The sequence below is a fragment of the Bos mutus genome, chromosome 5 (assembly GCF_027580195.1).
Source record: "Bos mutus isolate GX-2022 chromosome 5, NWIPB_WYAK_1.1, whole genome shotgun sequence".
In the NCBI taxonomy this organism is placed as follows: domain Eukaryota; kingdom Metazoa; phylum Chordata; class Mammalia; order Artiodactyla; family Bovidae; genus Bos; species Bos mutus.
Genome location: NC_091621.1, coordinates 34,845,366 through 34,870,266, shown reverse-complemented (window position 1 = coordinate 34,870,266; position 24,901 = coordinate 34,845,366). Strand labels below are relative to the sequence as shown.

The window sequence follows — 24,901 nt, the reverse complement described above, 5'->3', positions numbered from 1 at the left end:
TGCTGGAAAGGTTGGTTAGAGATCTGAAGGCACCTGGCGTGCTTGAATTTGTAATAATCTTTCTTCCAATGTCCTGGCTATTTGCATAATAGCAGGGAGTAGAAGGTTTCATTTATAAACCTCCAACCGCTACAGTTTAAGACTAACAATTTTAGTGGTCTTCCTTTCAGATGACTCACCTAGAGTACAGGAAAGCTGGATTGCTAGATTGATTAAATCTGGATTAGACATAGTTTCCTATGCCATCCTGGTCATTTTTACTACAAGGTAAAGGTCCCAGTTCAGCTCATTAATAAACACAGAGTTAAAAGTCTACTCAGGTGGAATCAACATCTGAAGGAAGACAAGAATTTTCTCTAAAAACAATCTGAAGTCAACTGTAATAGTCATGAATAGGTTCATTAGAATTTTTTTACAAGTTGGAATTTTGCTGCAATCAACAGGCTTTGGGAAAGCCTTAGGAATTTCTTGATGAGGTAACCTAGAAATTACAGAATCTGGATCATATAAACCTAAAAATAGCAGGATGGTCTCCCAGCTGTAATTCTAAAATCCTCTTAGAATTTTCCAAACTAGCCTTTTTCATCCAAAGCTGGGCCTAGTCTTCATTGACAAACCTATGAGCCAGCTGATATAAGTCAGAAAAATGAAGTTGATCATTTGAATGATTATATTAAATTTTTCAGCTAATCTGGGATGATCTTTTATTACTTTGGGAAAATCTTTGACTATGCTTGCAATTCAGCTTTCTCCAAGGAATATAAAAAATAAGGGTTTAACCCTGTAGATCCTCAGAAGGCTTAAATTTAAATGGACAATTTCTCAGAAGTTCAAGACAAAGGGGGTGGAGAGAGTTTTAGAGAAGAATGAAGGTTCAGTGACAGAATTAGTATGGGGGAGTTGAGGGTACAGTGGAGATATAGGAGACATTGAAGGGAAAAAGGAGGATGGCACCAGAGGCAGAGCCTGGAAAAAATGCCAAGGAAGAAGAGCCTGAAGATTCAGAATCTATTTCTTCTTTGTTTGTTTGCCTCAGTTCAGCTTAAAACATTATTTCAGAAAAGCAATGTTAGGCTCCTGATAACATTTGGAAGCCTAAAATTACCAATTGAAATAGTCATTTTATTCAGTTCTGGAATTTTTGAGCTATGGTGGTTCAAATCAATTTTAAGAAGACTAAGTCTGGGGGTTTCGAAAGTTCCCCATAATTGCCATTGATATTCTAAATTGCCTTTGGTCAAAAGGACTATGGGTTTTAAATATAAAATCAGCCAGAGTTCCTGTGAGTGGGTGAGTGGTGCCCTCATAATATTTAAATAACTGGGATCCTATTTCTCAGAGGTTTTTCTCTAAAATAAGAGAATAATTTTCAGATAGCCTAAACCAATTACACCTCAAACATCCTACAACACACACAGTTCAAACAACCTGTAAACTTAATACCAACCAGTAGCAGGGGGACAAATTTGTCATGGAGGAGCCAGGCCAAGGGCTTTTAAGGCAATTCCCATAGAACAGCCCCTATTCTTAAGGAATAGACCAATGACTGAAAAGAGCACAGTTTCAATGAAACAGCCCCTATTCCTGAGGGAATGGGTCAAAAATCTAACCAATTTCAGCTGAAACAGTCTAATCTCAAAATCAGCCCCAAATGCCTTAACCAGAAAGGGCAAAACCTTAACATAGACCCAAACACAGCCAGGAGAGCTTCGGACACAAAGAGGGTGGAAGCTCAGATTCAAGAGAAAGACAAGACTTCAAACTCTAGGATCTGTGAGAACAGCAGTAGGCAACTACGGCTCAATTGTGAGTAGCTCATCTTTTCGCTCACCATCCCTGGAGCCATCAGAAGTCTCCTCTCATCCCTTATGGGCCAGAAAATGTTGATCTAAAACAAACAGACTGCCAGTTAGTTATTTCTCTAGAAAAAAAAAAAAAATGGGTTTATTCAGAATTAGCAGATAATTGAAATTTGAGGTCAGCAACTACGGTGAACTTATATGCAAGTTCCCACAAGGCCAGGGAAGAACACTTTTTCAGAGGGAAAAAGGAAGTTGAGAGGGCTACAAAAACAGAATCTGTGGCTTTTCATTAGTTGAGTTGTTGGCCAGGGAAGAGGGAGGTCTTTTCCCTGTTGGCTTCTGCCAAGGTCACAGGACATGAGAGCTCCCCCTGCTGGTTTGTAAACTCTATTTAATTTGAGTTTTCTGTTTGTTAATTTTTTACAATACTATTTCTAAATCTTGCAATTATAAAGAACGGAGCAGTTGGAAAGAATTCCACAGCCTAAGTCTTCATTCCCAAGCTTAATATATCTCTTTAAATAAGTTATAGTGTTATGTACAATCAAGTAATAAAAAGAAATATACTAATGTCTTTGTTATTCAGTTATAATGATTACATTTGCATATACTCTGACTTTTTTAAACTACACTGCTAGTTTTACCAGAATTGTGTAAATCTTATTATCCCAAATGAGTTGTCTGTCCTTGAAACAGATCTCTTGGTCATGGTAGGTATTTAAATGAGAAATAGCCAATTTAACAGGGACTCCTTATGATTATACAGTGGAAGTGAGAAATAGATTTAAGGGCCTAGATCTGATAGATACAGTGCCTGATGAACTATGGAATGAGGTTCGTGACATTGTACAGGAGACAGGGATTAAGACCATTCCCATAGAAAAGAAATGCAAAAAAGTAAAATGGATGTCTGGGGAGGCCTTACAAATAGCTGTGAAAAGAAGAGAAGCGAAAAGCAAAGGAGAAAAGGAAAGAGATAAACATCTGAATGCAGAGTTCCAAAGAATAGCAAGAAGAGAAAAGAAAGCCTTTTTCAGTGATCAATGCAAAGAAATAGAGGAAAACAACAGAATGGGAAAGACTAGGGATCTCTTCAAGAAGATCAGAGATACCAAAGGAACATTTCATGCAAAGATGAGCTCGATAAAGGACAGAAATGGTATGGACCTAACAGAAGCAGAAGATATTAAGAAGAGATGGCAAGAATACACAGAAGAACTGTACAAAAAAGATCTTCACGACCCAGATAATCACGATGATGTGATCACTGACCTAGAGCCAGACATCCTGGAATGTGAAGTCAAGTGGGCCTTAGGAAGCATCACTACGAACAAAGCTAGTGGAGGTGATGGAATTCCAGTTGAGCTGTTCCAAATCCTGAAAGATGATGCTGTGAAAGTGCTGCACTCAATATGCCAGCACATTTGGAAAACTCAGCAGTGGCCACAGGACTGGAAAAGGTCAGTTTTCATTCCAATCCCAAAGAAAGGCAATGCCAAAGAATGCTCAATCTACCACACAATTGCACTCATCTCACACGCTAGTAAAGTAATGCTCAAAATTCTCCAAGCCAGGCTTCAGCAATATGTGAACCGTGAACTTCCTGATGTTCAAGCTGGTTTTAGAAAAGGCAGAGGAACCAGAGATCAAATTGCCAACATCCGCTGGATCATAGAAAAAGCAAGAGAGTTCCAGAAAAAAATCTATTTCTGCTTTATTAACTATACCAAAGCCTTTGACTGTGTGGATCACAATAAACTGTGGAAAATTCTGAAAGAGATGGGAATACCAGACCACCTGATCTACCTCTTGAGAAATCTGTATGCAGGTCAGGAAGCAACAGTTAGAACTAGACATGGAACAACAGACTGGTTCCAAATAGGAAAAGGAGTTCGTCAAGGCTGTATATTGTCACCCTGCTTATTTAACTTATATGCAGAGTACATCATGAGAAACGCTGGACTGGAAGAAACACAGACTGGAATCAAAATTGCTGGGAGAAATATCAGTAACCTCAGATATGCAGATGACACCACCCTTATGGCAGAAAGTGAAGAGGAACTCAAAAGCCTCTTGATGAAAGTGAAAGAGGAGAGTGAAAAAGTTGGCTTAAAGCTCAACATTCAGAAAACGAACATCATGGCATCCGGTCCCACCACTTCATGGGAAATAGATGGGGAAACAGTGGAAACAGCATCAGACTTTATTTTTCTGGGCTCCAAAATCACTGCAGATGGTGACTGCAGCCATGAAATTAAAAGACGCTTACTCCTTGGAAGGAAAGTTATGACCAACCTAGATAGCATATTCAAGAACAGAGACATTACTTTGCCAACAAAGGTTCATCTAGTCAAGGCTATGGTTTTTCCTGTGGTCATGTATGGATGTGAGACTTGGACTGTCAAGAAGGCTGAGCACCGAAGAATTGATGCTTTTGAACTGTGGTGTGGGAGAAGACTCTTGAGAGTCCCTTGGACTGCAAGGAGATCCAACCAGTCCATTCTGAAGGAGATCAGCCCTGGGATTTCTTGGGAAGGAATGATGCTAAAGCTGAAACTCCAGTACTTTGGCGACCTCATGCGAAGAGTTGACTCATTGGAAAATACTCTGATGCTGGGAGGGATTAGGGGCAGGAGGAGAAGGGGACAACAGAGGATGAGATGGCTGGATGGCATCACTGACTCGATGGACATGAGTCTGAGTGAACTCCGGGAGTTGGTGATGGACAGGGAGGCCTGGCGTGCTGCGATTCATGGGGTCGCAAAGAGTCGGACACGACTGAGCGACTGATCTGATCTGATCTAAATACTAGAAATAATTTAGTCATGTTTAATGACAAATTTTTGAAAACTTAATTTTTCTGTTAATATATAAACAGCTCTGCTGCTGCTGCTGCTAAGTCGCTTCAGTTGTGTCCGACTCTGTGCGACGGCATAGACGGCAGTCCACCAGGCTCCACTGTCCCTGGGATTCTCCAGGCAAGAACACTGGAGTGGGTATAAACAGCTCAAGATAGTCAATAAAGAATAACAAGCATAGAAATTTAAAAACTAAACACAATTAGAAAAAATAACACCAAAAACTACAAGTGACTAATAAATATGTTGAAAGACTTTTCAATCTCATGAGCAAGCTTATGTAATCTCACATAAGGGAACATGAGACAGCAGCACAGCCTAACTCTTCTAATTACTGACGAGTGAATAAGCAGAAAAAATCAACATAAAGATGAATAAATTCTTCAGCATAAGTTGGTGGGGGAGGGGCAATATCCTAAAAGTTAGGTGGAAAAGTTTTCCTCTAAATTAGATTTACATGGGAAAAAAGAAATCAAACAGAATCCCTGTTCTGTTTTTGGCGGAAAAAAAAAAGCACACTATCAAGGACAAAAGAGGTGCTCTGATCACAACCTGTTAGTGTTGTTATCAACACACTTGCCAAGCCTGTTAGCATAATTGGAGCCCCTCCCCTCTCCACCTTCCCTCACCAGCTTGGCTTCCCACCATCCTTCCCCACCATTCTCTTCCAGCCCAACACAGCTGCACATTCCCTGTCTCAGCAATTTTTATCCATTTGAAGTTCACCACACACTGTCCATATGTGGAAGATGCTTTACTCTTTGCATTACCTCAATTGTTCAGTTTCTTAAATCATTTTGTTCACTTATTCAAAAACACTTATTTTTATTGACTACCAGCTTAGTAACTGGCACTCTGCTAGGCGCTGGATTTGAAAAGATAAATAGAACATAGTTCTTATTCTCTAGAAGCCTGCATTCTAATCAGGAAGAATTGGACGAAACAGTTGTTAAGTTTGTAACCAAGATAGGGCTTCCCTGGTGATTCAGATGATAAAGAATCCACCTGCAACGTGGAAGACCTGGGTTCGATCCCTGGGTTGAGAAGATCTCCTGGAGGAGAGTATGGCAACCCACTCCAGTATTTTTTGCCTGGAGAATCCCCATGGACAGAGGAGCCTGTCAGTCCATGGGGTCACAAAGAGTTGGACAGGACTCAATGACCAAGCACAGCCGACACAGCACATAACTGAGATAAGCATGAGATTTACTAGAGCAGGGGGCACCCAGAGAAGGTGATGCCTCCATGGAATACAATATCACCTGTGGGAGTGAGCCTGACAAGTAGTGGGTAATGGGACATTCTGAAAAGATCAACAGGTGGAAAAAAAAGTGAATGATAACACATGATCCCAAAACATGAGTACAAAATAAGCTGCAATTATCCACACCCTCCCTCAAAAAAAAAAAAAAAAAAAACCCACAAACCACAGACTCTTCTATTTCAATGAAAGGTAATTTCGTTCATCCAGACACTCAACAGGAAACCTTAGACATATCTTCAAGTTTCTCATTCTCTCACATTCCACATGCAATCAATAGTCAGATTTTATCATCCCTGCCTTTGGTAAATATCCAGAATGCAATATAGTCTTGGAGGATTCATGTATGCCTACTTTAGGACTTTATATAGGATTTTCATCTACCTGGAACATGTTTCTCCTGGAAGCTGAGTGACTCTCTCTCTCTCTCCTTTGGAGTTGCTGTTCAAATATCAGCTTCTCAGGGAGTAATGTTCTGACCACACCCAAAATAGAATAGTGACCCAGAATCCCACTCTGACACTCCTTGCTCCCATTACTGTATTTGCCTCCAGAACATTCATCAGTATGTAACATATGTTACATTTGCAACCTCTGTATCCACTTTCTACAACATAAACTGCACCAACAGAAGGGTTTTGTGTGTTTCATACACTGCTTTCTTCCTATGCCTAACTCAGTAACTGGAACATAGCAGTCACTCTGTAAGCACTTATTGAATCAATTAATTAAGTAACAAATCACCAGTTTACTGGCTGAGGAATAGGTTTTGTCTCAAAAAATGAGAATGGGAAATGAAGTCAGCCAGCCTTATTGTGGCAAAGACTGGTTAACCTTTTACCAAAGCTGTTTCCTGACATGTTGGGGGAAAGATGGTAACTCTGATGCTGTTGGCAGGAATCGGTTCCTCATGGAGTGTTGGACTGAGGGCCTCAGTTTCTTGATGACTGCTGGCTCAATTTTTCGCCACTGAGCATATCCAAGGGAAGCTTACATGGCAGCTGGCTTTCCCCAGAGCCAGCCAGTCAGAATATAGAACAGAAGTAACATGGCATCAAAAATGGCTCCCAAAGATTTGTATTCATTAGAAGCAAGTCACTAGTCCAGCCCATCCTCAAAGGATTATTCTAGGGCATGAAACCAGGAGGTAAGGAATCATTGGCGCCCATCTCAAAGCTTCCTATCATTAAACAAATTAACACAAGTAAATATAAATGTATAAATTACCATGAGAGGAAATACAGATGGAGAGTGTGAAGCATATAGTACACAATGGCATTAGGAAAGGCTTCTCTGAGGAAGTGACAGGTGACCTGAGAACTGCAGGTAGAAGAAAGCATGATTTTCATGAAGCATATAGGAAGAACATTCCAGGCAGAGGGCACAGTGTGGAAGAATCCTATGAAAGAACTCAGGTTATTGAAGAAACTAAAAGGAGATCATGAAAGCAAAATGAAATATGGTACAAGATAACAAAGTGGGGAAGATTGAAGATCTCGTCAAGAAAATTGGAGCTATCGAGGGAACATTTCATGCAAGGATGGGTATGATGAAGGACAGAAATGGAAAAGACATAAAAGAAGCAGAACAGATTAAGAAAAGATGGAAAGGATACACAGAAAAACTATACAAGAAACAAAAACAAAAAAACTTAATGATCCAGATAACCACAAGGCATGGTCACTCACCTAGAATTGGACATCATGGAGTTTGAAGTCATGTGAGCTTTAGGAAGCTACAACCAAAGCTAGTGGAGGTGATGGAATTCCAGCTGGGCTATTTAAAATCCTAAAAGGTGATGTGAAAGTGTTGCACTCAATATGCCAGCAAATTTGGAAAATGCAGCAGTGGCCACAGGACTGGGAAAGGTCAGTTTTCATTCCAATCCCAAAGAAAGGCAATGCCAAAGAATGTTCAAACTACTGCACAATGGCACTCATCTCACGCACTAGCAAAGTAATGCTCAAAATTCTCTAAACTAGGTTTCAATAGTACATGAACCTAGAACTTCCAGATGTTCAAGCTAGATTTAGAAAAGGCAGAAGAGTTCAAATTGCCAACATCCATTGGATAATAGAAAATGCAAGAGAATTCCAGAAAAACATCTACTTCTGCTTTATTGACCAAAATAAGCCAAAGCCTTTGACTGTGTGGATCACAACAAATTGTGGAAAATTCTTAAAAAGATGGGAATACCAGACCACTTTACCTTCCTCCTGAGAAATCTGTATGCAAGAGGAAATGAGGTATGAAGAAATCCTCTTGGACTTCCTGAGATGATTTAGAAATGACTACATATAAATGTTATTTGATGGCACAAGATGGGATGAAATCATTGCCACACAATTTGTGAGACTAACTCCTACCTACATTTCAGATCTCAACTCATCTGTCACTTCTTACGGAGGAAGGATCTCAGACTGAGCCCTTAAGAACTCCACTTGCTTCAAGGTTCTGGAGAGGGGAAGATGCTGGCAAAGGAAACTCAGAAGAAATGAAACTAGGGTTAGAAAATTGCCCAGTGATGAGCATGCAACTAGCTAGGCAAGCAGTTTTATCTTACTTGTAAATGATCATGAATTAAATGTTAAAATGTTTCTGAACTGAATGTTAAAGTTGTTCTATTTTCATGTTCAAGTGCCAAAGTTTTATGAATCACAAATACACTAAAATAGTTAAAAACTAATGCTGTTTTGTAAATTTTTGAAGATAAAAGTCAATAAAACACATTCTGTATATTAAAGGATAGATACAAGGTGAAAGAAATGTAAAGACAGACAGTTGAAAGTTAAAGGATTAGCAAACATAAGAGAATGTGTAAAATACATATAAAAAAAGCAAGAGTGGCTGGAGAAATACTAGATAAGGAAGCACTTATAGGGGAAAAATGTTAAATGAGATAAAATCATTATAGAGAGGTAGAATGTACCAAAAAAGCATATTCAAGGAGAATGGTTAAGTACCAATAATGTGTCAAACATGCTTGAAAGACAATAAGGAACTGACAAATCAAAACTGTAGACAGTTCAGCTTGTTATTAGTAGATTTATGGTAGAATAAGAGACAAAATCAATGACTTAAAGATATAGAAAATGTTTAAAATTTATTTAATCTAAAATTTGATGTACCAGATGTATCAAAGATTATCAATTTAATTTAAAAAAAACCATCATCTTCAACATTTAAAATCGAGCTTATATTTATGAACAACTAGAATTCCAAAAATGAGAAATATTTGCTCTGTAATTTTTTGCACCACAACACAAGGAAAACTCAAAATTATAAATAAAAATTCAAGGCAATAATAATAAAAGTGCCAATCAAAACTATGGAAAAGATTTAATTAATCATTGATCAAGTAAGAAATAAAAAATGAAATAGCACACAACTTAAAGAACAATTAAAATACAAAAATAATCTTTTATCTCAAAAGAGATAAAGAATAAATGGAATAAGCATTTAACTCAAGCTGTTGGTATTAACAGTCCTAAGGAGAACAGATAAAAATAAGTGACAGTGTATAAAATAGAAATTACTGCATTGAAACAAGCAAATGTGGAATAAATAAAATAAGTAAATAAGCTTTTTTCAAATAATATGTTAGCAAATTTAATGGATAAAGTTAAAAAGTAAGTAAATAAGATTTAAATATATATATAAAAAGCAGACCCTAATGCTGGGAAAGATTGAAGGCAGGAGAAGGGGATGATGGGAGGATGAGATGGTTGGATGGCATCACCGACTCAATGGACATGAGTTTGAGCAAGCTCCGGGAGATGGTAAAGGACAGGGAAGCTTGGTGTGCTTCCATGCATCCATGGGGTCACAAAGAGTCAGACACGACTGAGTGATTGAACAATAACAACAATAAAGCAGACAACAATTAAAACATTAAGCATGTGAAACTTTTATATAAAGAATTTATTTAATGAATTTTAAGAAAACTAAGGCTCAGCTGGTAAAGAATCTGCCTGCAACGCGAGAGACCTGGGTTCAATCCCTGGGATGGGGAGATCCCCTGGAGAAGGGAAAGGCTACCCACTCCAGTACTCTGGCCTGGAGAATTCCATGGACTGTCTAGTCCATGGGGTCGCAGAAAGTCGGACATTACTGAGCAAATAGAAAGAGAAAGAAGAAAACTAAACTGTAATTTTTGGGAAAAAATAAATCACAAATAAAAACAGAAAATATAAAGTACGCAGAGAGCAATAGGGCTTCCCCTGTGGCTTAGCTGGTAGAGAATCTGCCTGCAATGTGGGAAACCTGGGTTCAATCCCTGGGTTGGGAAGATCCCTTGGAGAAGCAAACAGCTACCCACTTCAGTATTCTGGCCTGGAGAATTCCATGGACTGTATAATCCATGGGATCTCAAAGAGTCAGACAGGACTGAGCAACTTTCACTTTCACTTTCTTTCAGAGAGCAATAACATATAGAAATTGAAAACAACATAAAAAAAAAAAAAAATACTTGCCCCAAATGGCTTCAGGTCGAGATGCTTTTGAGAATAAAATTATTTCAAGTTGTCAGAGAAAAGTTCTATGCCACATAAATATTTCCTGGAAACACAAAGATGAAATGCTTTCCCCTAAATTTTCTAAGCAAATGTTTTTCTGAAATCAAATCTCTGCCAAAAATAAACACCAAATAAAATTATAAACCAAGCCCTTATTAATAAGATGTGAAAAAGTCTCAGCAAAATATTCAGTATACGGTTAAAAATATAGTTTGTCAAAGCCAAGAAATATTTATTTTAGGAATTCATAAGTGAATGAAAACCAGGGTGAATAAGACATACCTTCACATCTGTAGGTCATTCTGAAACATTTACAAAAATTATCTGATAAAACTTCAAATCTAAACTTAATTCAAAAATTCTTTTTAAAAAATCAGGATATTTTATTTTAATGATAAGCAATATTTAATTTAACCAATAGTTAATAAAATACTGGTAACAAAATCTAGTCCATTTTACTAAAATTAGAAACAAAGTAATGTTAAATATGATTGCCATTTTTAATACAATATGCCTAAAAATGCTATTAGATGCAAAGAAAAGAAAGGAAAAGACAAAATTAAATGCTCTGAGGACATTAGGTTAAAAATCTAGAAATATATATATACAGATTTTCACTTTACTTCATATACTAGAATAAAATCCCATATGTTATCTGTAAAAATATTAAACCATAAGATCTTAGAAGATAATATGGAATTGTACAACACTAAATGTTTGGGTGAGTGGAGGAGCAGACCAAGAGTGAGAAGTATATTTAAAATTTAATGAAAGTACAAATTGAAAATATAGACAGACTTAACTACATTAAAATTTTTAAATCATAGGTAAAACATGTATAATATAAATTACCAAAGGAAAAACAAATTTGCAGCAAATATGACAGTTAACTTCTTTATTAAATAACAAGCTATAAGAAATTTAAGCACAAAATCCCAAATACATTAATGATTAAAGGACATGAAGAGAAATTCACAGCAAAAACACACAATATAAACATTTGGAAAAAGGTTAAGCTTCTCTAGGAATAAAAAAAAAATAGTTTCATAATTGATGTATGAAATTAGGGAGAAAATTCAAATGTATAAGAACTGCCTGGCAAGAATGAACGCAATGGCCACCCTCACATCCCCAGTTACACTAAATTGCTACATGTTTGGAAAACAATGGAGCAAATGAACTAGGATCTTCGGTGATATTTACTCATGTTTAACCAGTAATTTCACTTTGGGATGTAAATCTTAAGGGGAGAAATCTAAATAGAGACAAGATGTTAGATGCACAGAGGTTCTTCTCAGGGTTTTCTTTCTTCCACGTGCTTAAATCACATTTATTCAGTTATTTTTCGCAGTGACAATGAAATCAACTTAACCGTGTAAGCTGAGGAGAATAATTATTTTCTGGGATATCCACTTAGTGAAATATTATGCAAAATAGACTTTACCAGTGCTAAGTGAAAATCAAAAATATAAAATGATACGCATGAAAAGAATAATTGTGTCAAAATTAACTTTTTACACATGGATAAAAAGACTGAAAGGAAAAATATCAAAATCGTAATGGCAGTGGTGATTGGTTGCTGAAACTACGTGCTGTGAGGTTTTTCTTTTTCTCTAATTTCCTCTATTTTTGTCAATTTTCTCTATTGTCCATTTTCTCTATTTTTGATGAAACGAAATAAAACAACAAAAAAAGCCAAGACAACTAACTTGCTTCTCTGACCAGGATGAGGTCAGCTGTTTCCCAAGGCCCCAGGGAGAGGGGCAGCCCCACCCCCCACCCCGGGCAGCATGGAGCCAAGCCCCCACTTCTCCCAGCACAGCCACTCCTGTGAGAAGCAGGCAAGGCGCCGCTCTGATGCTCTGAGGCAGGAGTGCTTTAGGAATGAAAGAATTAGGAACAGCTGTGGCAGATTCAGACCCATGACAGGCCTGCCCCTTCAAAGGCAGCTCAAAGGCAGGCAAGGTGAGTGAAAGTTCAGAGCAGAGTCAGAGCTTGCAAATGGGTGGATTAAGCTAAAAATGCACAGGAGGCTTTTCCAGGGCACTACTAGTGTTGGGAGAGAGCAAAGCGCAGTATATGGCATTTGACACCTGTGGACTAACCAGCAGCTGAGTGCAAACTGAAGGAGAAGAGTTCAAAGCTACAAATGTGACAGACAGTATTGGCCCATGAAAAGGCAGAGAAAGCAAGGCCATGGTTAGAAGAAAAAAAAAACATATAAAACCAGTAGCAAGGGATAGTATTCACAACTAAGCCTTTCTTGGTTTTTGTCATTTGTAATTTTGTGCATTATAATTTACAAGTGATATTGTCTAACAATTATGATTTAATTTTATGTAATGCAAGTTGTTTCCCTTTTTTTTAAGGGAATATAAAGGAATGGAAAAGACATTAGAAAAGTAAGTCCCTGGTTTGCATTTGCTTGGCCAAATGGGTTAATTACTGTGAGCCTTGGTTTTCTTTTTATGTGGACTGGGTTATTCATTTAGGTATTATTTGTTGCCCCTCTCTACTCCAGACACTTTGGTTGGCACTGGAGATCCATGGTAAATAAGATGGATGAGCTTCTCAAATTTCAGAGGACCACTAGGGAAAACAGAATTACCAGGCAGTGGGATGAGTATCATGGGGTGCAAAGAAGGCTTCCTGGGATGAGTGTCCAGAGGGTGCAGAGCACACATGAAGGGCTAAAGACAGGGTTTTCTGTTTGGCCTGAGCATAGAGGAGCCTGTCAAGCTGAGCCTTGCTGCCCATTCTGGACGTCATCCTGCAATGTTTGGGAAGACATCGCAAGCTTTTAAGCAAGAGAGTCACACAAGCAAATTTATGTTTCCAAGTACACTCGAGGGCATCTGAAGGAGGAAATGAGCTCGTGTACTCCGGCAGAAAGTCAGGGTGGAGATGCCAGCACGTGGGTCTAGAGCTTTGTCTATGAGGACTAATAGGCTATATTCAGGCTGTGAGAGGAAGGATGAAGGATGACTCCCAGGCTTCTGACTTTATTAACTGGGAGAAAGATGATGCTGTGATCTGGGGAGAGAGGAGGAGGAGATCCGAGAGAGAAAAAATGGTGATTTCTGTTTTGATCATCCTGATTTCGAAGGACCTGTGATGCAAGTAATTTGAGAAGTCTCACTTAAATTATGGGGCTGATAACAAGTCTGAAACTGAGGAGAGAGATCTGGCCTGAAGACAGACTTGGTAAACATGAGAGAATAGATACATGTGAATGAAACTTCCAGAGTACATAGATGGAGAAGTGGATCCAGGGCAGAATCCTGACAAATACTAACATTTAAGGGACAACAAAAAAGAAAGTGAAAAAGTAGCTCAGTCGTGGCCAACTCTTTGGGACCCCATGAACTATACAGTCCATGGAATTTTCTAGGCCAGAATAATGGAGTAGCCTTTCCCTTCTCCAGGGGATCTTTCCAACCCAGGGATCAAACCCAGGTCTCCCACATTGCGGGCAGATTCTTTACCAGCTGAGCCACAAGAGAAGCCCAACAAAGATAAGAGGAACTCAAATAATAACTGAAACAGAGTGGCCACAAAAATAATGAGAAAATTTTGTGGATGCAGTCAACAAATTCAGGGAGGAAATGGTAAAAGGAAATAATGAATAATGAAATAATGCAAAAGCTGAGAAGAATATGGCCAAAAGGGGCTCTTGATAAATCTGGTGAAAGCAATTTCTGTGAAATGATGAGGAGGGTAGACCCCAGACTGCAGTGGATAAGGTGTGAATGTCACTCGATTAAAAAAAAAACACACACACAGCAATTGTAGGTGATTCCTTCAATAAATTCAACTGTGAAGTGGAGAAGATGGGGAAAAGTTTGGGAGGTTGTGTTTGTTTTCTAGGCTGCCATAACAAATTACTTCAAACTAGATGACTTAAAACAGCAACCAATTATTCTCTCACAGTTCTGGAGGCCAGAAGTCTGAAATCAGGTGTCATTAAGGCCAGTGACCCTCTGAAGTGTCTAGAAGAGAATTCCTCCTTGGTTTGAGCTTCTGAGGGTTCCTGGCAATAATGAGTGTTCCTTAGCTTGTGGCTGAAGCACTTGATCTCCATCTTCACATGGCTTTCTTCCCTCTATATCTGTATCTCTATGTCTGGATCTTTTTTTCCTTTCTTTTCTAAAAACACCAGTCATTGGATTTAGGACCCACCCTAATCCAGTAAGTATCTTACTCAGCTCAGGCTACATGACAAAATATCGTAAATTGGGTGGCCTAAACAAAGAACTGAATTTCTCACAGTTCTGGAGGCTAGACATCTGGGATCAGGGTGCCAGTATGGTCGGGTCCTGGTAAGAGCCCTCTTCCAGATTGCAGAAGGACAACTTCTTAAAGGAGGGCAGAGAAAGTAGGAAAAAAGGGCAAGCTAGCTCTTTGGATTCTTCATCCTATTCATGAGGGCTCACAGTTCTGGAGGCTAGACATCTGAGATCAGGGTGCCAGCATGGTTGAGTCCTGGTAAGTGATTTTTATTTTTGTTGATTTTAATACCCATGTTCTCTAAAGATGACAATTATTTCATAAGAGATTCTTATAAAATTTTATGAGATTTTACACCAGATCTGAGACTCACAGAGAAAATTGTCCCTGAAGGGTAAAAATGGTAAGGTCATAATAACTTAGTACAGTTTCTTATGGGTCTCAACAACTGTTTTAAATCTTCTGAAATTATAGTAGTATAGACAAGACATCTGGGATAGAATAGAATAAGATTTGTATTTTATTCCCTACTAGATTTTTTCTAGGATGGTGTGATTTTAGAGTAATCCATTTCCATGAGGAATATTTTGGCTACTTGTTTACAAATCACCAAAAAAAAAAAAAACCTTGTTTATATTCTGTTTAAGTAAATTGGCCAGTTGAGAAGCATATCATATAATTACAGTCTGTTATCATTTTATTTGGATTAAAATAATTAACTTATATACCTTGTTTCCTCATGGCATGACTAAAGAAAATAAACAGAACAAAACCAGATCCCTTACCTTGAAAAAGAAAACGGACAAAATTTCAAGGCCAGTGACACAAAAGCTGTTTGAAATGCTGGAGTCCATTCTCTCTTTACTGTTTCTGTTAGAAGAATTAGAATTCTGAATTCAATTGGTGACAGCTATTCAGATAACTAGAAAATGCAGAAAGGATAATTCTCATGTCGTATTTTCATTCCTGCATTCATCCTTATTGTTTTAACTGAATTTCAGCAATCTAGAAATACATACGTGTTATTCTGGTGCCAATGGAATAACCATATTTTTGTTTACTTTTAGTTTCTTCCTAAGGCGGGGGTGTGGAGAAGACAACGGCACCCCACTCCAGTACTCTTGCCTGGAAAACCCCATGGACAGAGAAGCCTGGTAGGACACAGCTAAGAGTCGGACACAACTGAGCGACTTCACTTTCACTTTTCACTTTCATGGCTTGGAGAAGGAAATGGCAACCCACTCCAGTATTCTTGCCTAGACAATCCCAGGGATGGGGGAGCCTGGTGAGCTGCCACCTATGGGGTCATGCAGAGTCAGACAGGACTGAAGCGACTTAGCAGCAGCAGCAGTAAGGCAGCGGTGGGGAACAAATTCTGAAAGGAAACACCTGCAGACTCCAGCCTTTAGCCTCTGACTTTTTTGGTGATAGGATCCATAAACTGGCACATGGACATTCTATATGCTTCATTTCAGGTTGGAACAAGAAATAATTGTGAAGTGTTTGTCAATAATCATCTATTCTTTTCCCCTCGTGACAAAAACTCAGCATCCCAGCACATACCAGCACATGCTTTCTCAAAGCCTGCTCTGAAGGCTCTGCATGGGCCTCTCAGGGTCACATGTGGGGCCCACCATCACCTTTCTGTGATGGTCAGTGGAACTGGGAGCTGAATACTGCCCACTTTGCCCAAGCTTGTCATCATCATACTCTAGTCACTGCTCTTGTCCATCATTCACTGATCTTCTGAACTACAAGAAAGAAACAATAATAGTTATAAATAACAGTCAATTTTCCAAAGATCTCAGAAAAAAATCTACTTCTAACTCCAAGGACATTCTAGGCTGAATGTTATATAGGTTTAAAGTCTTCTTTTTTCACAGGGTTAAATTATTTTGGTGCCTTCCCTAACAAGTTCATAAATTTATGAATTTATATGTCTATAGAGACTTGTAGTCCTTAAAATAAAGACCACTTGTGGTCTCTAAACTAATTAACTAAAGTTAATTTTAAGTTAACTAAAATTAACTCATTTTTCTTTTGCATGAGTCAGAAACCAGCACAGAAATAGTCTCTCCATTGGTTCAACAAGTAACATACCAGTTATGTGCCAGGCACTATGATTAGCATTAGGTACAGAATGATCAGCAGAAAAGCAATGGGTTCTGGCCCCATGGAGCTTGCAGTTTGGTGAGGAAGACACATAACAAGTAAATGAGTTCATAAATAGAGAGTTGTAAATTCTGGCAAATTCTGCAAAGGTAAATAACAGGGATTTTTGAGAGCATAGAATACTGTAGACAACATGAAGTTTCCATGAGACTATGATGGTAGAGATGAAATCTGATGGCAGAGTAGAAATCTTCAGTAAAGTGCAGACGGAAAAGTATTTCAGGTAGGAGGATGGGTACATGTGAAAGTGAGAAGAGAACATAATACATTCAAAGTAATTAACAAGTTTAATATTTGCATCACAGGAAGGGTAAGAAGGTGGTGAGAGAGTGTCAGGAGAAGAGATTTTATTCTAATAACGATGGGAAGTCATTCAAAGGCTTTGAGCAGGATATTGATGTGATAAAATTTACATTTTTAAATGTATTTGGGTGGCAATGAAAATGTCCAAAGACTGAATGTTTGAAATATTCTTTAGGAGGCAACAGCATTAGTCAGAGCAAGTGGTGAAGATAGCTTTGACCACAGTGATAACAGTAAGGAGAACAGAGAATTAGATCTGGTCAAGAATTATGCCTAGATTTCTGGCTTTTGAACTTCTGTGAATGATGACACCACTTATTATGGTAGGGTTTACTGAAGGAGGTTGCAGGTACCATCATGAGCTGGGTTTGGGACATGTCATCTTGGAGTCTTTGTGAGACCTCCTAGTATCAAGCAGGCCAAATACATAGATCTGAGACTCTGGAGAGACTCATTCAAACTGAAAATATGAATTTGAGAGTCAGTGACACATAGATGATCAGTCTAACAATGAGTCTGAATATCGGATGAGAAGAGAAAGAATTCCAGAAACAAGCCTTAAGGAACTTCAATATTTAAAGACTGGGTAGAGTAAAATGAGCTAGCAAAAGAAGTCTGAAAAGGGCAAGAGGGAAAAAGACCCCAGGAGAATGGCTTTGTTTCAGAAGACAAGGAAAAGGATTGTTTTAAGGACAGAATGATTTGCTGTTGTGAAATCAGCTGAGGAATCAAGTAAAATGAAGGCTGAACAGTATCCTTTAAATTCCAGGTCCTAAGAATGATTGGTGGCCTTAGCAAGAGCTATTTCAGGAATGATGGGGGTGGAAGCCAGATCGAAGGGAATGAGGAGTGTGTAGGAAGTGTGTTGTTCAACAAAAATTTGCTATTTTATGAGCCTTTCATATGTATGCTCATTATCTAACAGGATGTGGCAATTATGTATGAATAATATTCAGTTGCCTGGTTATTCTGTAGGTTTGTTGTTGATGAAAGAAAGAGAAAAAGGAGGAAGGAAGAAGGAAAGAAGGGAGGGAGAGAAAGACAAACATTAAATTAAGTCAGTTTTACTAAGTAATAACTGCAAATGAGATGCTGGCCAGTGATCTAAATGTACCAGCATCACCTTCTGTTTAAGACTCAGGGGTAAGATTTCACCTAAAACACTGGTAACATGAAATATTTCACGGCATTTGAAGAGCAGACATTTACCTGACACTAATTGTGTCTAGTGAAACATTTTGTGGCTTGTTTAATATTCTGTTCCAAGGTCTCTCTGCTCAGCATGGCCAATTGAAGAAAAGAAGAAAAGGCCTCTTACAATTAAAAGATATCCTCGCCTGCAGAATTCTTTTGCTTTTATCACATTGACTGAACAAACATTATATTAGACTTACAGTCACCTAGGAAAAGGCTTTTATGAGTAGAATTTTACTTATTTATATTCATTGCACACAAGTTCAGCATGTGATTTAAAAGAAAATATTCACATTTTTAAAAACCTATATTGTGTCCATTATAATTCCTCCTTCAATTCATGTTCCAAGGTCCTTCCATCCATGCCTCATGTCCTCCACTGACTTAACCCTGCTTTCAATCACTAGGTCTTCTGCTACTCTTGAGGTTTGTCCAATATCGTTTTTCTCTGGGACACTCTCCAACTCTCAGAAGTCTCCATTTCCTGTCTCCTCCTCTACCAGTTGGAGGAATGATCCACACTTTCCCAACACCCTGAAGCCCTAGAGTGGAGAGTGAAAATTTTAGTCGTATGTTTCATGGGAGAAAGGAGTGGAACACTGGTGCGAGGAAGATCAGTGACAAGAACGTGTCCTGACTGTCCCACACACAGCCTAATATCTTCCGGTTACTCAACTGGTCTACAAATACGTAACTTTCATTCATCTCCGCCCACTTTCTATTAGAATTTCTCTCTTTTATACCTTTTAAATATTCTAATAAAGGCCCACTTGAGCAGAGGTCCATCAGATTAAAATCTACAAGTTAGTGCCAAAGGAGGAACTGAGTTTCCATGGTCTAGACCGTTACAAATTTTAGACTTTTTGAACTTCTCACAAGGAAGAGAAAGGACTTTCAGAAGACAGTTCCTGTTTCACCAGTAGTGTTAAGAAGTAGTAGTGCTGGGAGATCACCTGAAGGAGAAGGGAAACAAAACCGAAAGAGCCGGAAGTGACTGCAGTGTCTGCTCCAGTTCGCCTGCCTCCTAGCCCCACTGCTCTTCATTGAAACAGAAGAACCAAAAAAGGTTGAAACAACTAGTTTGTTTCTAAAGGTAAAAATAAGAACATTCTAAATTTTATTTGAGCATTTACTATTTTCTCAATCCCAAACTATTGTGTATTAGATGTGTTGCATTTGCTCACATACAAAAATTTCAATTCATCTATAGACCACTCTTTGGAGCCAATTAAAGGAAAAATTAAATCTGTGACTCACCACCAAGATTCTCTTTAGTCTTCTTTCAGCTACAAGGACCCAGTTCCTATAAATAATCTTTTCCCTGATCCTGAGGACCCCCTGCTGCTTAACATGATAAATATGTGGTACTTTATGTAGTAATTATTCTCAACTTTTCCATGCTCCAACCCTTATTTTTCAGCACCAGATCTTTACCTTAAATGAACTCATCTTGCTGATGTACATATTTTTGTGGCTTCATTTCCCCCTATTATTCAGATCAAAATCTTACCATATACTGTGATTCATCCTTTTCTCTCAGTTTCCCAAATCCAACCAGTTATCAAGTCTTCTACTAACAGCAACTATCTTGTGACTTCTGTTTTATATCAATACTGACTCTCTGCTCAGATATTTTCTGTGGCCCCTCCATGGGTGTCTGGGACTTTCTGGTTCCAGTTCACAGCACACAAAAATCAAAAATAGCTCAGAAATTGTCAACTCTGGCTTTCCTTCTACCTAAACAGGCTACAAAGATGGAGGCACTTGGCTGCCCATTGTTAGAGCTTGAAGTTGAAGCCACTGGCTGGTGAACTCACAAGTGTAGGTAGGGTGCTATGTGAGGGGAAGCTTTTCACTAACACCACAAGGGTCTCTGGCCCGAGTGGAGTTTGATAGTAGCATTTGCTATGAAAGAAAAGAGAAGAAAATGCAGAATTACTTTGACTGAGCACCACCTATCCTCTTAGACTCCACAGAATCAATCATGCATTCAGGGGAGAGAAGTCCACCCAAGTGTCCCCTCCCTCAGCCCTCCTGCTTCCCTGCATTTTCCTCTTCTCAAACCTCTGGAACTGCAGAGACCAAGTCCCCTCCCCACTTTTCTTCCTGGGTGTATAGGGCATCCCTTGTGGAAAACTCCAATTCAGCTATGCCTGCCTCTTGATTTGTTAATGTGGAAATTCAACAAATATTTCACCTCCCCAGCACCAAATCATTCTCTATAAATACAGTCTTACTACAAAATGTTATTTTAGATATCAGATTTTGGAGTAATACTTGCTTTTGCTTTCATTCCTACTATAAGTACCTGTCCCTACCCACATACACTGGCGCATGCATGCACACACACACACACACACACACACACACACCACACACACACACACACACATACACACACACACAGGAAATGCATGATATGAACTGTCCAAAGAGGCTCTCAGATGCTAAAAAATACATAAAGGACAGGCACATTTGTATTTGTATTTTTTGAATTGTAGTTGCTGCTACTTGATCTTCTCCCTCTAGTCTCTAACCCTAAATCTATCACCATGGATGCCATGTCTCTTAAATGACTCCCTGGTTACTTTCCCTGCAGCTCAGTCCCAGATATGGCAGTTATCTGCTCAAAACACTTTTACTGCCTCCCTCCCTGCAAAATAAATTCAGAACTCTTAGCAATGTGTGGAAGATGGTTTACAAAAAATGGTCACAACTTTTCCCATCCCTGTATGCATACTCTGTGCCATATGACTTTGCTACTCCTGCCAACAAGAGATGGAATCTATTTTTCCACCCTTGGAATCTGGCCTTGGTCATATGACTTGCTTTGGTCAATGGAGCATTAGAAAAATGTGATGTATCTGAGACTTACAGAGTGTTTGTGCATTGGGACTTGCCTTCTCTTGCTACCTTTGGTCTCCTGAGTCAACCCATGTGAAGAAGCCCATGCTTCCATCCTGGAGAATGAGGCCTACTAGAGAGTGGAGCAGAGCCATGGCCTCTAGAACCAAGGTCAGCAAACTCCAGTCACAGACCAAATTCAACCTGCCCTGTGTTTTGGTACAGCCTGAGCTAAGAATGTTTTTATAGAAAAACATTAACAATTGATTTGAAGATAAGGAGCCCTACCTTTGAACCTAATTATGATATTACCCCTTCCCCCCAAAAAAGTTCAAATCTCCTTATTAGAAGACCTGTATCACAAAATAAATTACTCAATTTTTATTTTACTTTAATTCTGTCCATTAAAAAAATCTATGGAAAAAAAAATCTATGGAGATAGTTTCATCTCTTTTTATATATGTACATATGTAATATCATCATTATTTTAACCTGCAAAGTCTGACCTTTTTACTGCCTGATCCCATATAGAGGAATTTTGCTGACCCTGCTCTGGAACACCCAGCCTACCAACTACCAGTCATTTATGAAAGCCATTCTAGAACCCCACCCAGCCACACTGCTCATGTGCTGCAGGAATCAGCTGACTCTGCCCAAACCAGCCAACCTACAGAGCCATGAGAAGTAACAGATCCTTGCTACTTAAGACACTAAACTTAGGGGTGGATTGTTATACAGCAAAACCTAACTAATTCATAACATATGCAGAGGATGAGGTGGTTAGATAGAATCACCGACTCAATGGACATGAATTTGAGCAAACTCCATGAGATAGTGAAGGACAGGGAAGTCTGGCATGCTGCAGTCCATGGGGTTGCAAAGAGCTGGACATGACTTAGTGACTGAACGACAACATACGCAAACTGCTTTATGATCTGACCTAGGACCCTGTATCCATGTCACCTCACCTCTAAACTAGATTCAGAAACCTCAGTGCTATTCAGTTTCACAAACCTACCCTGTCTGCTTAACCTCCAGCCCTCCTTCAGTCTAGAATGTGCTCTTCCCCCAACCACTTCTTCTGGACTCTTACTCATAAATGGTGACCTTCACAGGTCTCCTGGTCACACTCAATTTCATGCTGCTCTGATATCTAGAGCAATTTTTCCTACATGATAGGTTCCATGTTGTTTTCATCATTGTGTCCCATCTACTTGACCATAAAAAATGTATCATTGCTCAGTCGTGTCCGACTCTTTGTGACCTCATGGACTGTAGCCTATAAGGCTCCTCCATCCATGGGATTTTCCAGGAAAGAGTACTGGAGTGGGTCGCCATTTCCTTCTCCAAGGAATCTTCCCAACCCAGGGATCAAACCTGGGTCTCCTGCATTGCAGGCAGACACTTTACCCTCTAAGCCATATTTATTAAATCATGTCTCCATTCTACTTACACAACTTTCTTGCCCGTTAGCCCTGACATATACATACTTGAATCACTCTTGAAGATATCTGTGATTTTTGCTAACCCTCCAAAAAATTACACTCTAAACAATGATACCTTGACATTATTCTTCAGGAGAAGATATTCTTACCAATTTACTTGATGAATTTCTGGTTTGAGTCTATCAAAGGAAATAGATTTGACTTATGCACTATATTTTGATGAACACAAAGCATATTGTTTGTGAGTGGGAGAAAGAGGCAGATTTTACTCTTCACTCTTTTGTGCTCATTGTACTATTTCCTTATGTCCCAAAACATGCTTAACTTTAACTTTTATTTTGGCCTGAAGATGTGTCTCTGTGCTATTTATTTTTAAATGTGGTTTTAGTACAGAGTAACCATGAGTCACAAACAGGTTTCCTGCCAAGAATGGATCACCTGACTCTCTACCACCTTCCAACGAATGACTCTTCATACTCCATCCCACTAATACCCCAACTATCTCTTCCTCTCTTCTTCCTTTGTCAGGTACAATAAACTCCTTCATTACATTGAATTTTATATCCCAAAGTAAAAAAATTAGAGTTAACTGGTATATTTTTATATCTGTGAAAATGTTTTTGGATATTTCAGTATAAGATGAAGTTCATCACAGTCTTTCCATAAAATTAAAAAAAAATCTTATTTATTTAAATGGTTTTTTACTTAGTTACAGTTTTGGGGGGAAATATATTCTATCCTTTCATCTTTTTTCCTCTTTCTTTCTTCTCAACCTTTCCTTTCTTCTTTATTTTTAACAAACATTTAGGATTGACTAATGTATATACTCATTGGAAAAGACTCTGATGCTGGGAGGGTATTGGGGGCAGGAGGAGAAGGGGACGACAGAGGATGAGATGGCTGGATGGCATCACTGGCTCTATGGACATGAGTTTGAGTGAACTCTGGGAGTTGGTGATGGACAGGGAGGCCTGGCGTGCTGCAATTCATGGAGTTGCAAAGAGTCGGACATGACTGAGTGACTGAACTGAACTGAACTGAATGTATATACAGTGACAAAGACCCTTCTTTAAGGCTCTCTCTTGCTTTAATGCAGTGGAACTCAGGGGAACAATTTCTACCACCTTCCCCAGGGCACCTGACAAACTGGAAATAGTTGGGTTGTCAGAATTCAGGAGTGTGGGGGTGGGAGTACTATTGGCAATATAATGGGTAGGGCATAGGGATGTTGCTAAATTTTCTATAGTGCACAGGGTAGCCCCCAAACAATAAGGAACTATCTGCCCCCAAATATCAATAGGGTTGAGGTTGAAAAAGCTTGCTCTAAGGTATCCAATGTTTTTTTTTGTCACAAGATCATTGTTTACAGTAGAATAATTTCCCTTTTTCATTCCTCTTGACTTCCATCTCAAACATTGAGAATTCTAAATTCCCATTTTTTTTTTAAGCTATGGGAATTATCACTCTCTTTGTGATGTCCTTTTTATTCCTACTGAATGTAATATCTCCTTTCTCTTGAATCTCACAGTATTTTGTCTGTACCTTTCTCATTGATGATGTCAAGCAACTAAGCACTGATCATGTTACTTTTTCTATGAACCTAGTGATCTTTATTGGAAACTTGGGAAATCTCTCAATCTCATTGGACCTCAACTTTGTCACCTGCATAATAAAGGTGATGGTGTGATACCTCTAATACTCTTTCCAGCTCCTCTCTTTTGATTCTCTCCTTGTCAATCATATGTGATCCTTGTCCCCACATACCAGTATGCAAATGAAGTCATACCTCCGAAGGACTCTTGTTCTAACTTGTCACACTAGCACCTAACATCATCCATTAAAATTCTTTTCGTACTAATTGTAGAGCTCTGGCTCAGTTTTGGGGGGGAATTGAAAAACACTCAAAGCAATGACTAAGAAGTTATTGATAGACACATAGAGATTACAGTGATTTAAATATGAAATATCCCAAGTGGTTACAAATATCAAGAGAAGAGGGCTACATCTCTATTTCATCCTATGTTTTTAGTCCCTTAATCCAAGTGGAATTTAAAACACTGTCCTACCACTTATCCCTATAATCTGTCTTCTCAGAATGGTTTTCTGAACCTTGGAAACAACCTACATATTATGTAAATAATGAGGTGTCAAATCATAAAAAGTGAGATAATTATATACTATTTTAAAGACATAACTAAATTGTTTACATTTTTTTAATCAAAGTAGCAACATATTTCAGCTCTATGTTTAGTCAAAATAGAGATTTGGGAAATAGGGGCTT

The 24,901-nt window shown here is 38.7% G+C and overlaps 1 non-coding gene across 1 annotated transcript; it reads left to right on the top strand.

The window, feature by feature from the left end:
- The first annotated feature begins 20,098 nt into the window (after window positions 1-20,098).
- On the top strand, window positions 20,099-20,244 carry LOC138988034 (small nucleolar RNA SNORA62/SNORA6 family). Its single transcript, XR_011464378.1, has one exon. It is a non-coding gene; the product is annotated as a small nucleolar RNA SNORA62/SNORA6 family (small nucleolar RNA).
- Window positions 20,245-24,901: the final 4,657 nt, after the last annotated feature.